Source organism: Seriola dumerili, unplaced genomic scaffold (assembly GCF_002260705.1).
Source record: "Seriola dumerili isolate Sdu_G_001 unplaced genomic scaffold, Sdu_1.0 BDQW01000367.1, whole genome shotgun sequence".
In the NCBI taxonomy this organism is placed as follows: Eukaryota; Metazoa; Chordata; class Actinopteri; order Carangiformes; family Carangidae; genus Seriola; species Seriola dumerili.
The window spans coordinates 1,775,485-1,791,533 of record NW_019174622.1 but is presented as its reverse complement, the minus strand read 5'-3'; positions in this window follow the sequence as shown (position 1 = coordinate 1,791,533).

Genomic DNA, 16,049 nt, shown 5'->3' with positions numbered 1-16,049 from the left:
GACCAGGATCTTTCACTACGAGTGGAAATTGTGCTGCAACATCAGATCCATTGCCAAACACATAAATTAACATTAACATTTCCTCTTTAAATCCTTCAGAGGTTGGTTTAGATTTTTTTCCGTCAGGGGCAGTTTGATTCATCGACAGGTGTAACTTTGTCGAACGAAGGCTTTTAACTGTGTCTACAGTCCACCAATATGATTAGTTTGGTTTTCCACTACAGCAGCAGCTCTTACAGTAGACGATGGTGGTGCCTCCCCTCCCTCCCTCCATCTTCCAACCCTTCATACAGTTTTTCACAATATTGATTCTTTAATGTTTAGTTGATGGAGTGCTTTGTGTTGGTCAGCGTTTTCACCAACTGCTGACGGAGTGCTGCCACTTATTTCCAGGCGCTTCAGGCTGCGGCGCTCGGGTGTTTTTCTGCAACATTTTTCTTCTGCAAAGATTTGTCCAACAAATCGGTTAAAGGGACAATGAACAACATGTGACAGATGAAATTGGGGGGTTGGTTATATAAACTTCGGCCGGTCGATGTAATCACTTTCTTACTTTTAAAGGCTTCTCATTTTCATCACTGCTTAAACAATCTGCCTTTTATGACACAAACCAAAGTGCTTTTTTGCTCTGAAGCCACCTACAGACCTCCCCCAGAGCCTCGTCTTCTTACAGCACAAAATGATCAAGTGAGTATACATCTGTGTTTGCAAAAGATGTATGAAATTTCCCTTAACAAGCCCACTGAAGCAATGAAACATACCAGTGGATGTTAACTGTAATTAGGCTCAGGAATGTTTACAGTAATTATACACCAGCATGATCCTATATTCTCCCAGAAAGCATAATTAGCCGCTACTGACACGTTTGTTCAATCATCAAAACAACTGTCTGCAAAAAGGCTCCGTACAGTAGACGAGAGATTAAAGGCAGAGGTTCAGCTTTTTCAGAGCAGATTTAAAACAAAGGCGTGTGTCTCATGATATTTATGTCCACTGTATGTCTAGTTAACCAGTATTTAACGGATCTGAAAGGACGTGGTCTAATGCCAACCCCTGGACAATTAGTCATTAGTTTAACGTTTCCAATGACGTGGTACACATGGACCGTGGTGTATACCTATTTACAGCTGCTGGGCTGTTGTTTCCAAATATAAAAATACATTATTATGTACAAAATACAGAACAACAAATAAGAATAACAACAACTGCTGCACATGTAGATGAAGCTGTTTTACTTTTCTATCTTTTGCTTCACATATGGCTCAATTAAAATCCTCATCCTCACAGTGACAATGCTAAAATGCTAATGCTAAGCAGGGATATCATGTTTGCAGGCGTTTAGTTGTAACCTGAAATCCTGGACAGATTTAAATTTCGACCTGATGATGGTGCTGGAGGACAAGTGAAAGAATTACAAAAGTTATTAGAGTTTAACCAACTGGAGACATGAATGTTTGAACTAATGACTGTCGGCTTAGGTTTCCAAAAACATTAACAAAAAACATAAAATTTCAATCACCCCCTGGTGGCTGGCTGCAGTATAGGTCATAATAAACCCCACCCCTTCAATGATAGCGGATGAGACTCAGGCAAAACTCAAAAATAAAAGTCCACGTCAAATACATTTGACACTGACAGCTGTGATTGGGTCGTGTGGGTGTACGAGCGGGTCCTTGATACCACGGCAACTAGAGACACGTTGTCCATCTTTATGTACAGTCATTGGTCTGAATCAAATTTCATTGAAATCCATCCAACACTTGACAAGATATTTCACTTAAAGCCAATTAAAAGTGGGCCTGTATCAACATTTAATTAGTGCACGTTTCTTATTTCACGCTCTACCTTACGCAGACGATGCATACTTTTATATTAACGCTTGTACAACACTATGCAAATACACTAAAAATATGTGACTGGAAACCACGTGACATTATTGACTAGTTGCAGGTGTGCATGTCTGCAAAAGCTTTGAAAACTGGCAGCCTTATTGGTGCATTTATACTGTATATTTCAAATTTATTATTATTAGGATAAACCTCTTGATGTATCATCCTGCAACCTAAACCACAAAATGATGATCTGCCACTGCTGTTGTCAGGGTTGGCAACAAAAACTACTTGGTTTAGTTTAGAGAAAAATGGTGGGCAAAAAAAAAAAAGACGTAGGAAACATCCAGTGCAGTCATTTTTCTGGGGAGGGCGGTCTCTTAGATTATCATGTCTGTATTAGAAGAAACCCACTTCTCAGCCAAAGCAGGAACCTGGCAGCTTAACTTCTTCATACTTTTTTTTTTTTTTTTTTTTTTCTGGCAGTTTGTTCAGTTTGTTTCATCAGTGGACAGATATATTCTGTTAGCTGGTTTATTGATGGAAACAGGGAGAGTCAGTTGCAGGGAATCAAAGGTTCATTTAAAGAGCTTAACACTCCAGACCTTAACCACAGTATGTTCAATCACCCGGTTGACTCTATGCATGCAGATGAAGTCAGAGTTTACCTCTGTGACAGTCTACATTGATCTTCCATGCTCTGACCTGCCTCTCGCTTCACATATAGTGCTGAAGGGCTCAGTCGACCAAGAGCTGCAGGGTGAGAGCTTCTTTTTTTTTTTTCTCTGTCAGGTAAGATGGTGACATGACGTGTTTTGACTGATTGATGCTTAACTCCCTGTTGCCGTAGTTACAATCATCGAGTCAGAGATGTCGGAATCAACACAAACTGAACATCACAACCTTCACTAAGGGAGGATCAATTTGGCCGGAAGAAAAAAGCTTTTGTTCTATTTTAGCACGTAGGTTATAAAAGAATAATGCTAACATTCACAATAAAACAGTTGACCTATAATCAAATCTAATCGTGCTTTTCATCGGATTTTCTGATCTCTGTAGAACTTCACTGCGTATGAGCTTCATGCTCGCAGCTACAGCAGCTGCAGTGGTAGTCAGTGACCCAGTTTCACCTTCTCTGTGGCAGAATAATCTGTTGGCGGATAAATTCCTTATATACATCCACAGAAACATATACAGTGCACCATGCTCATGTAAGGCTGTAAGAAAACGACACACACACACACACAACTAGCTCTAAGACCACATCTGAGAGCTTTTATCAGGTTTGAACTGGAGGCAACCTGCTTTTAAACACACACACACACACATACACACACACACATAGACAGTAAGGCAGATCTCGGAGCATGGCTTCTCGCTCTGCAGGGTTTGTCTGCCGCTCTAATCATTTAGTTCCACTGAGTCTCTGTTAGTGCAGCGTTAGCCTACATACAGTATGTCTAATTCTTCAGCCTTCAGCACATTGGCCTCATTTCACTGTGGGTTGAAAATGGATTTTAATGGCAAAATGTTGCTCAACAGTTTGCGCTTTCAAACCAGTTTTTTAAACACGTGAAGTAGGACAGTAAACACTGCTGGGGTCTTCAATAAACCAGATATACAGATGTTGAATATCAGCTCCAGTAAACCAGATATACAGATGTTGTATAGCTACCCCAGTAAAACAGGTATACACATGTTGTAGAGGCTCAACTTTGTACTTCACAGAGCCAAAGGAAGAGTCCACCCTGAAATCCCGCATCTTAAAAACACAACCCGCTTCTGTTTCAGCAGCTTTTATATCTGAAATTTATTTTCCCCGAGTTCATTTTTATCTCAGTTTCTCAACAACTACAGCCGACAAGCCTGCAGCTAAGACCAACAGATGCAGTCGATTAAATAATAGTCATAATTTGATTCAAATGGCAAGATAACGCTTGATAGAGTTATTTTGAGGCAGATTATTACCAGCGGTGACATCTCTCCCTGTCGGCCCATATATTAACACTCATGCTCTCAGAGCTGCGTCTGTGGAGAGAAGCTGCTGACAATGAAAATAAAAACAAAGGTTTAATGTTGGACTGTGCTGGCACCTTAAAGTTGAGTGCAATCAGGGAATGAGCAAAGTCGGCTCATTCTAACCTATTTATAATGTTTATATGCGTCCTCATGTTTTCTGCTAATGAGCATATTCTCATAGTGTGCATGTGTATGGATGGATATAAGGTATATTCACTCAAGTAGTATAATTTTGAGGTACTTGTACTTAACTTGAGCATTTGTATTTTGCATTTCCCATTGTACACCTTATTATTTATATATCTATTATATATGTATAAGTATTTTTACTTTGAATTTTGATTACTATTATTTGTAATGGAGTATTTTTTCATTGTTATTAATGTCACCTCCCTCTCTGTTTTTCCTCCTTATTGTCTCTCTCTCTCTTTTGTTGTTTCTATTCCCATCCCTCCATCCACCTGTCTTTGCCACCGCTGCCTCATCTGTTCTTCCTCGCCGCTGCTCTCTTATGGCCTCTCAGCTCATACCTTTAATGTCATGATCTTTAGCAGCCAATGATTTTCAATAGCGAAAGGTGGCCTGACCTTTTCGTCAAAGGCTTCTTTCTGAACCATCCTAATACAAGGAGGCAGGTTGCTGTGAGAACCGGGCTCCTGGCTTTGGTCTGCAGTGAGGGCAGGATGTGAACTGTGTACAAAATGCTGCCAAAGTGGTTCATTTTATGAAGTCGACTTGTTGAAGGGAAAAAAAAAACAGGTGAAAGTTGATGAAGAGAGTTAAATATGTAGCAGCTGAAGGGCCAGAGGTTTTTTCTCAGGGGTTGAAATAGCAAAATGAACCTTCTGGCACAACACATGCCTCGGTCCTTGGCCCCAAGTCTGGCCCATATACTTCCACATCTGGGCAGATTCTGGCTCTTATCCTCCAGTGTTGGCTGACAGCTGTAAGACGTGGAAGTAACGTCTAACAATGATGCCGTATATGGGCCGGACTCGGGCCATGGAACCAGGCGTTATACTGGGCCGGAAAAGAAACACAAGCATGTTTTGCTAACATGTTAGCTGTATCACTTCTCTCAGCGGTGTGTGTTTTTCAACTTGTTGAGGCTGCCACCTCTGGTCGATGTGTGCATTACAGCTTCCACTGTTGATACTTGTTTCCCTGAGAGTTTGGAGTCTGCTGGCAAGTATACGGAGCAATGGCTTTGGTAATTAGTGCACAATGATTCATAATTTATACTTTTAAATAAGTAATTTTGGCCCAAATATTAGAGCACAGCCCTGGTTATAAGACAGCTGTTTCTTTTTTGGCAAAATGACTGAATGAATTTTAAAGATGGCCAGAAAAATGAACGAACTTGTCTTTTTTGTTGGAGTTTTACTTGATACTTGATACTTGATAAGTTTAGAGATCTGCAGCCGGTATATAGAGAAGGAAAATAATACCCAGCATGACTTTCCAGTTGTTATTTCTGCTGTCGTTCAGCATTCAGCTCTCCGTCCTTCTGTTATTACAGACATTTAGTGTCGTGGAGTCATATCTTCTGACGTTCGTTTAACTCACAAATGTCTTGGGCTTCTGGGAAATAGTGGATGTTAGGGCCAGTAGGAGCATAAATATTAAATAAATATGATATTATTGGATCTCTACAAAAAGCCACATAGTGGAGAAAGTCTGTTCCAGGGCTGGATTTTCAGTCTCTTTATTAGTTCCTGTCTCACTTTGCTTCTCTATGGAGATTTATCAAAATAAAACTGATTTCATAGACCAGAGGTGTGCAGCTGTTACCTAAAGTTTTCCTCAAGTCTTACTTTATTGGTGGAGCAGCTGATAACCCAACAAAGCTGCACATTAAACCTGGAGTGCATGTTGAACAGTTTTTGGATTATAACCTTTATATTAGTTCCAGTTTGATGGCTATAATTCAGACAGATTTCTTGGCAAATGTTCTTCAGACGTGAACTCCTGTGCACAGTGTTATATATGGGTTCACAAGTGAGGCCACCGCAGCAATGGCGGCTTTTGTTTCCACCCACGACCTACATTCATCTTGGTTGGCGAGGTAAAAGAAAAGGAAAAAGCTTTTCCAGACGAGACGCACTCGTCATGAAGCTGCTGTACTGAAATTAATGGCACACTTTGGCTTTGTGGTTTTTAAAACTGAAGTGCAGAATGCTGGCAACAGTTAAAAGCAAGAAAATTACCCGTAACCTGTCAATAAGGTTGGTCTGTCAGTCTGCAGAGACCTTCTGTATATATGTAGTAATGAAATTAAAGGAAACCTGTGGAGGTTTTGACCTGAGCAATGGCCGAGTCAGGGATGAGAGTCTTTGTGTTTTGTGAAGAAAGCTTTTAACCACTGATGCTACAAGTTTGCATCTTAGTAGATAAAGGTTGTGTCTTGCTGTAACATGTGCTGCACGGCTTTGGAAAGATGGAAAGAGTGAGCAATTAAATGAGCTTTTAACCAGAAGGCTGGCTGCTGGAGAATCTGTGTCTCCGAGCACAGCACTGCAGTGTTGATCTGTAGCTGACCCTGACCTCTGACCTTCACGTAGAAGGTCAAAGATTGAACTTCTTTGTTTTGTTTTTCCTTGAGAATCTTTTTATCAAAATAGTTGCTGTTTATTTCCACATTGATCGACTCCATTATTAATCCATTCAGCTCATTTTACAGATATTTGTCCTTTTTTTGAAAATCAGAGCTTTTCCTCTCAATCAGGATTCAGTTTATGAGCAGATCACCTCCCTTGGTCAGGCCTGTGGGGGTGGGGGATGGGCGCTCAGATCGGTGAAGTGAGTCGCAGCATGCTTTCAATAACAGGCACACAACGGTCTTTCTGATTGTCTAACAGCGTTCCCGAGGACGCGGTCGACCACAGATGTCTTTGCTGAGTTTTCCAACCGTTATATCTCGGTTTCCGACTGAGCTGCCCTAAACCCCCCGATGTGTGGGCCCAGCAGGGGGCTTATACACTTGTGGAAACCCTGCTTGCTGGTACACTTCGTCTGAGATACCTATAGCAGTAGCACAAAAAGCGCATATTAATGTCTCCCAGGATTTCTGCTACATGAAATATTTCTGCACGAACCAAAAAACCAACCATCATCTGACATTTCTGTGTCCGTGGAAACCGTGGCACATGTCCTTTCAGGCTGTTAGCAGCAGCAATTAAACATGTAAGGCTGTGTAAGAGATCGGTTCACATTCACAAATATTGATCGTTCTGCCGAAGACAGAAGAAATAAAGATGGGATTGTAAATCAAAGAGTAACCCACCATTAAATGGTGTTTATTTTCAAGGTATTATCGCATCCCTTTGGGAGTTTTGAACTTTTTAAAGGTCTGATATTTGCAAACTGCATTGATCCATTAGCCGTGTGTGAGGGTCCATATTATTAAGTCTGGCATTAAAGGCAAATGTCATGAGGGATTGCAGCCCGAAAGCTCCGGTTCTGACTCACCGTGGCAATTAGGATATAAATGAATGTGCTTTTACTGTTCCTCTGAGCTGGACGTTTCAGTTTTCCTGGTCTCATCAGTCTCACTGCACCTTATTGTGTTCTCTGTGATTCATATTCGAGATCGACTACTGCAACAAGAGACATTTCACAGCACGGTCTGAGCTGTGTTGCACGGCGTGCCCTGAAGTCCTCAGAACAAGAAGTCAAACTTCTCAAACACTCCTGCAGCACAACCCTCTGCTCCTCTGTCCGTGTGTTTGCTCCGTATTTTCCAAAACCAGATATTTTTCAAGAAGACGTCTAAATGTCCATAGAAACCTCTCAACCTGCACACTGTGTTTCTAACACCAGGAGTGGGCAAAAAGAAAAAATAGTTTTTGATCTGACACCAAATAAACACTAATATCACTAATATTGATTTAATATATGTAAGATAATTATAATTTCAAGCATCTAACATTCTCTCATGCTGGGAGGTGAGTGCGTCATTAATATATGATCATATTGATTTTCATTCACCAAACTTTATAGACCTCACCTGAAAGGAGCGCTCCACTAATTTAAAAATAATCCAAATCGTTATTGTCCATTTTTCATTTCACGTTTTCTTCTTCAAAATCTGGCGCCTACATCACCCACAATGCAACTTGACTGCCGACAGTTTGGCCAGAGATTCGTGCGTGTTAAACTGTCAGACAAACAGTTAATCAAACTTTCAGCTTTCATACAGGTTGTGAGTGGATGCTAGCGTGATTAGCTGTAGCTGCTAACACCAACCAGAGTTGGATATTTTGGTGGAAGTTTGAGTGTTAGGAACACATGAAGTATACGGACGGTCAAAGGAGAAGTGGATTATGCTGCAGGAGTGGTTTGATAAGTCTCTGGATGTTTTTTATACTTTACTCCTGTGAAACTGGATCACCACTGAATACAATTATAACTCCTTTGACCACGTCTGCCGTCCGCGGGCAACACGTTTTTTTTTTCTTCCGAGCCACCTTTGTAGTCTACAGGAGATGAGTGTTTGATATTCAGAGACAGGATTTTGGAGGAGTATTCCTTTAACGGTCCAGTGAGCAAGAAAAAAAAAAGGGGGGGGGGGGGGAGGAGATGAGAAGCGAGGGAAAGTGAACCAGAAAGAAAAGAGAGACGAATCGGACGCGGACAGATAGTGATACTGAGTAAAGGAGAAAGATTGAAAAACAGAGAAAAATAAAACCTAAGGAGAGACCAACGGAGAGAGATGAAACGATAGATTGAGAGTGAAAGAGTTATCCACAAGCTGTATATCCAGGTCACTTCAAACTGCTAAGAAAACCCAAAAAAGCAAAGCCCCGTCCCGGGCAGATGGCCAAGTCTGACCTGCCCCTCCACTCCTTCCATTAACACCCCCCACCCGAACCGAAAACTGCAGGAGATTTAGTGCAACTGCAGAAAGTGTATATTAAACATTGGCAGCTTAAATACGGCTCCCCATTAACACCTCAGAAGTGGATTATGAATCACCAATAACGAAGCGGCCCTAATTTTTTCTTGTTCCCGAGTTATCAGTCATTGTTCCCATCAAAGGTTTATAGGCCCTGGGAGGGGACGGCGGCGGAGAAGTCAGCCCCGCCAGAGTAATTGGAAGTTGGGAGTTGAATGTGAAGTGGAATTGAGTTTTAGAAGCAGAGTGAGCGAGATAGTGAGAGGAGGAGAAACATTAAACCCTGCGTGTGTGAGACTTTTATGTTGTTCAGTCAGAAGAGCGGGAAGATGTCCTGTTGCTACAGCTTCAAAACATTCCTCATTTAATTTGTTGGATCATCCATATTTAATGTGTGGAGCATAAATGAATATTTTGTTATGAGATTTTTTTTTTTTAAATCAGCTCCTGCTTAGGAAGGAGTGGTAGCTGCATCTATACACCCACTTTTCTGATGTCAACACCCACAAGGAAACAACCGTCTTTACACTTTCTGTTGCAGTTGTCCACCAGCTTCTCTAGAGTTAAAGAGATATTAAGTTATTGCAGCCAGAAGTTGAAGAAGTCGCTGTTATTGATCAAAAAACACTCTGCAGACGAGCTGTACAACTTTTACTCATTGCTCCTTTTAAAGCAAAGCAGAATGAGGTTGAATGAATAAAGTCATGAGGCAGGAATGCTGAGCGACGGGCAGACAGGTAATCAGATGCAGGGGTTACGGTTCAGACGGGCGAGCAGACAGTCGCGTTACTGAGGAGAGAAATAGACGGACAGGCAATCACCCAGGCACTCAGGAAGGGCCGGTTAATCGCGGAGGGGTTTCCTGAGCAGGCGAGCAGGATGGAGCGGTCAGAACGGCGTGTCTATAAAAGGCCGTATCGTCCTGTGGATCGCAGCGTTCTGGGCGGGGACTTCCTGCAGTCACGCCACAGTGACAAAGACCCTGAGGTGTGGATGTCGGGGTTGTCGCAGGCAGGCGGCCTCGAACACTGTAGAGGGAGGTAGTGAGTGTTTTGTGCACCGTAACACATTCTCCATGTGTCATTTTTTTTTTTTGTATTATTCCTCTTGTAGTTTTGATGCACAGCGTTTAAATGCATTGATTCAGACACAAGGGTGAAATTGGTTTATTAGTAAGTGGTTCATTGTGTTGTAAAATTGTGAAATCTGCAACTAAGAGGCAAGAGACAGCAACACAAACAAATTCAATACACATCTTTAGGGAGTAGTGTAACAGATACAGGCTTTTCAATAACTACTTATTACTTTAAAGCTGCACCAATCAATACGTAGCCAACTCTGCAGCTCCAGAAGGAGCTTTTTAGCATCTTTTAGCTCATAGGTTTCGATTTACTGCAGCAGTTACTGTGTCATTGTGTTTAACCACTTTATATACTAACTAGTTTAATGTAGTGGTTCCCAACCTAGGGGTGGGGCCCCTCCAAAGGGTCACAGGGTAAATCCAACAGGTTGTGACGTAGTTAATGTGGTTTCCTGTTAAATGGAAGAGGAAATTAGCATGAAATGGAAATAGTCAAGGGAAAAGATATACTTAAGTTGTAGTTGAGTAAATATACTTAGTTACTTTTCACATTTTTATTTCAGTTTTGAGTTAAAATCAGCATCAAAACAAACCTTCACACGTCTGTCAGACCCACGTTATTATCTCAGCACCATAAATGTGTCTGATTTTACAGAATTCGGTCAACAACAGCTTAACTAGTCAGTGATTACTTTCCAAAACCTGGTCCTAACTAGTAAAACTCAATAATAATGAGTAGTCTGGATGCTATCACGATTTTTCACTTTCGCCCTCTTCTCTCAACATGGGGGCATTTGAGCAGCCCAGATCTGCCCCCCCCCCCCCCCCCCCCCCCCCCNCCCCCCCCCCCCCGGTTTGGATAAGTATCCCTCTGTTTGGTGCCACTCTGTGACCCTTGTGAAGGAGACTGTAGATTATCTGCGTGTCTCATATTGAGCCTGTGTGTGTTTAGTCACTGTGCTTTTTCCAGCCTCTTCGTATTTGATACGAGCGTCTACCATAAATAGAGATGAGATTTCCAGACGGGCTTTTACTGTCAATTTGATGGTAATTTTCTTTTCAGGTAATGACTTCCTGAGGAATGAGTGTTGGTATGACACACAAAGCCATGACACACACAAACCCTGGCACACACACACACACACACACACACACACACACACACACACACCCATCTTTCATAGTGGCTCGATGTCACATGCACGTCTTAAAAAACAAAACACGTTTTGTGTCAGGCGCAGGGCAGAGAGAGGAAATCCCAGAGGTCAGCCATGTTGGCTCCACTCAGGAAAGGATGGTGGAGTTTCCTCAATAACTACAGTAACAAGCCAAATGCCAGTAAGTGTTACCTTTTTAGCTTATTATAGAAACATCCTCATGCACGTAGCTTGATGTATAACATATTTTTACATTCGATAATCCACATTTTAGCGACAAATCAATGCAGTGAATGACATCTGGGTTTGTATCAAGATGATCGCCAGAGGCACATTTTAGAAAAGCGGGAAGATTTCCACCATGTCTCTTTGTGTTACAACAATTAACTTCTTTAAAAATATATGTTTAACTGCTTTCTCCTGTTGTTTAAACAAACAAACCTTAGAGTTGTTTTGTTTTTTTAGCCTTGCTAGCATCAGAGCTCTTCTTACATCCAGACTGAAACCTCTTAAGAACTGCTGGATGAATTAAGATGAAATTTCCTACAGACATTCATGATCCCCAGAGGATGAATCCTAGATCCTCTGACTTCCACCATGAAGTTAAATATGGTTCAATATGGAAATATGGCGCCATCATCTGGTCTAACTTCATGAATTTGTCCAGTACTCCAGTGTCAGACCGAACATTTTCAAACTAAACGACATTCAGCTCGGCTTCAGCTGCACTTTGTGTTCAGTGCTAATTTGCAAACGTTAATATGCTGACACGCTAAGATATATAAGCATTTACCTGTAGCTGCCGGTCTTTAAGCTAAGCTAATCGCTTCCCCGCTACAGGTCCATCCTTACGCACAGACATGATTGATATCCAACTTTTTGTCTCATTCTTTGAATAAAACAAACAAAACTTCCACTCTGTAACCACTGAGTCTGGATTTTACAGTTAATACCTTATTCATACCTTCATTTATTTTCTATTTGTGTGACACACACTGCTGCTTATGTTTTTATTACAGTGTTGTTTGCTGAAAAAAAATTAGCTTTGAGCTAACATTGCAAACTGAACACTATGTGTAGTGGCTCTAAGGTCAAATAACTTTCATCAAACTCCTCGAAAACTCAGAAAATATGTCCCGTATCCCTCCTTACCCCTTACTAACTTTTTGTTGTCCTTTTCCAAACAGCTTGTCCTCTGCTCCTCGTCTTCCTCCCACGATGACATTTGTTCTTAATTGACTTTTGGTTAAATAAAGGTTAAATACATAATGAGAAACGATTTATCTTTTGTAATCCTCCTGTCTCTCAGCAAGTGTGTGTGTGTGTGTGTGTGTGTGTGTGTGTGTGTGTGTGTGTGTGTGTGTGTGTGTGTGTGTGTGTGTGTGGGGTGTTGTGAGTGTTTGTGTGTGTGTGTGTGTGTGTGTGTGTGGGCGTGTGTGTGTGGGCGGGCTTGTTTTTATATCCCAGTGGGCACTTTAACCTGAATGCCCACTGACCTGTGGGGAATCGTAGACACTACTTTTGGTGTGGGTGTTGGTTAAGGTTAGGGTTAAGGGCGAGTGGAACAAGTGTGTGTGTGTGTGTGGGTGTGTTTGTGTGTAAATCCGTCTCCCTCAACCATCATTGCCTTCCTAGTGAAGCTTCATCCGTCTTCAGTTCTCTCTGGTTTAGAACACTCAGCGTTGCATTGTGGTCAAACTGTAGTCAGACCAGACAGAGGAGGTCCACACACACACACACACACACACACACACACACACACACACACACACACACACACACTGTTTGAATAAAAGGAATTCCAATAGTTGCATAGTTTGACTTGTGTGTGTGTTACATGTGTGAGTGTTGACGTAAGGGATGACGAGTGTGTGTGTGTGTATTTGACTTGACTTTAATTAGACTTTTAAATCATCGTGAGAAATACAAATTAATTTTTTCAACGATTTTGTGAGGGCTATTTCAGGAGCCTTTTTATTCATATTTTGCAGAGTAAATTTGAAAATGTTCAGTTTATAACCGAGATTCATTTCTGATTAAATCATGATATCCCACGCTTCTACGCTGCCTCCCCCCGGCTGGAAGCTGATGGAGGCACTACAGAAAATGATGGCACCATTTCCTCCACTTTGTCTCCTGCCAGTTTAGTGTCTTTCCCTGAACTCTTGAATTTTTCATAACTTTTTGGTGTTTTTTTGTGAGATTTTTAGAGTCTGATGAAAACCTGCTCTGTGCAGGGGCGTCCTGGTGGATTACAGTAGGCGACGGCATTAACTGCAGCAGGGATTGATGCCTAATGAGAACAGTGAGTCTGTATCTGGTCTTTAAACTGAAAAAACACTTCACTTTGCAGACAGACACATGAGTATTTGAGCTGAGAAACAAGCCACGCTAAAGTTACTCTATGCAAATCATTCTTTTAGCTGCATGAGGCGCACAAGTTAAACTGAGCATCGGCGATGTTTGCCTGTTATACTGAGGTCTGGACTCACTGTGACGGTATAAAAGGCAGCACTAGAGAAACAAGAAATACAGGGTTTACTGTGTTGAAAGGTGGAGCTGCAAATCACTGCAGAGGAAATCAGAACCTGCCATACCAAAGCTTCCTGTGCTGTGAACCCTGGGACGACCATGTCAGACAGTGGTATTCAAGGTTATGTTTGCTGTCGGACACAGTGTTCCAGTTGAAGGCGTTGATGGACTCTGGGCAGCAGAGATGGTGAAGCTGGTGTTGGAGTGGGACTTCCTGATGGGAACACTCTGTGACCACTGACCAAAGTGACCTTGACCAGGTTTCTATTCGTGGCTCTGAACTGAACAACAAGCTGCAGTTTATTTATAGTGCAACAATGCGCTGGAATTAACAGACTATATTTATAGTAATATTTATTCCCAGAGCAAATCATCCAACCTTAAGTATGGATAAAGTTTTCTTTAACTAATTATATCAATAATGATTGAGGTAACTAGCATTAATGGCACCCATGGAATGCGAATGATAGCACAGGTGTAAATAGTTAAGTAATGACAGCACAGGTGTAAATAGTAGCACTGTTGATAGCCTAAAGTGTAAATACACTGAAGATAGCCCAGGTGCAAACAGTAAATGTGAAGATAGCACAGGTGTAAATTGTAAAAGTGATGATGGCAGCGGTGTAAAATTCAAAGAAAACACTTATAACACAACACTTAATAAATTGATTTATTGCTGTAGAGAAAGTGTTTTAGATATTTTTGGACGTTTCATGCCCGTTCTCTGTTTTTGAGGACACACATGAGCCACAGTAGCTCCAGGTTCGGCTTCTCTCCCTCCACCCCTGGTCTTTGGTCAGAGGAGGATGTCAAACATTACACCAGTGTAGGCCAACTGTCACAACTGGTGTTTAGAGGAATCGTGGAACAATAATGGTGCTGAAAGCCTGATAATAACATCTCTGAACATGGTGCCAGAGGCTCTGCTGACCCTTGGCAAAATCCCCGGGTTTCCATCCACTGCCCAGAACAAAACAACAGAGAACACTTTATTTATAGTGTGGTGTCAACAAGTACAGTTGGAAGGCTCAGCTGTGGGGCGTCCCAGTGACTCAGCGGGATAAGGCGCCTGTTGAACTGGGCGTCAGATGCTGTGAGGCAGAGTATAAATCTTTTATGAGCTTGAATTTCATCTGGCTGTTTCTCTATCTTGTATCTGTGTTCAGGATTATTTATTCACTTTTATTATTTCAATATTCAATTTTAATTGCATTTCTCATAGTTCTTCTTTGGTATTGATCTTTTTAAATTTTAAAAGCATGTTTAACTTTCTTTTTTTTTTTTTAAGAAGGACTAAATCCTCTTTGGATTTATTTTCTAATAACTTTTACATGAGACGAGTATTTGGACGTTTCTCAAGCAAAAAGCGTAATTTTAGCAAATCACTACTGATTTTAATGTCAATATATTAATTATTTTTGCTTTTCATCCTAAATTATCTGAGGAACTTTTCTGGTCGTGCATGCAGCTTTCAAATATGTGCAGATACTCACATCTGCCCAGTCTTAATACACTCCTCTACGGCTGGCTATTCATCAGAAAGACACATGGCTGACAGTATGGTAATGTTCGGGTTTTAGCATGGAAATAAGGACGAACTCTATAAGGAGATAACAAGATGGCAAGAAGAAAGTAATCCATCAAGTAAATCCCCAAACAGCCATTTCTGCTTGTTATATCAACAACACTGGAGATGAAGCTGAATGGGGCGTTTTATAACAAACAGCTTCCATCTATCAGTTAACTGAACACCAGTTGGTTCTTTTTATTTTTGGTCTTATTTAATTTGATCACCCCCACCCCCCCACCCCCTCTCTTTCCTCCCAATTTGGAGAACCTCATTTGGCATTGACTTAATTCTTGTCAGTGCTAAGTGTGTCGTTCGCCTGGAGACAGACAGAAGCTGCCTCCTTGACAATTAGGGTTCGTAGCATTTCAAACTGAATAGTGTAGGAGCATTTAATAGTTTTGTGGCAGTTTTTCATGTGTATGTGATGGCTGTCCAAACGTTTGATCACTTTATAGGATTAGATTCATATCCATCACACAACACACAGTGTATCACCACTGCTGCACAGTGGCACGGCACATATATGATAGCGCTTAATGTCCCATCAAGGAGATCAAAGCAAATGCAAAGCAGTGAATCTTGGTATCTTTTAAAGGTCCCATATATTCTAAAGGTCTCTGTCCATGAGTAGTGTGATTATAGATCAGCTCTAGCTTCTATATTAATACTGTGAAAGTATCAAAGCCTCAGTCCACAGAGAAATGCACACAGCCTGTATTCAGAAACTGAGCCTTAAAACCAGCCGTCAGGACTTCTGGAACTTTGTGATGACACAACGAAGCAGTCACCAAGCCCCGCCCACCTGGACCCACCATCCAAACCTTGCAGGATTTGGTTTCTCTGAATGTTTGACATGAAATCTGCTATATTTTTATTGGATCATTAAGAAAACAGTCAGCCAATCAGAAGAGAGGCTCAGAGCCTCCTCTCTTCTGATTGGCTCACCGACCTGTTGTTACTACAGCTC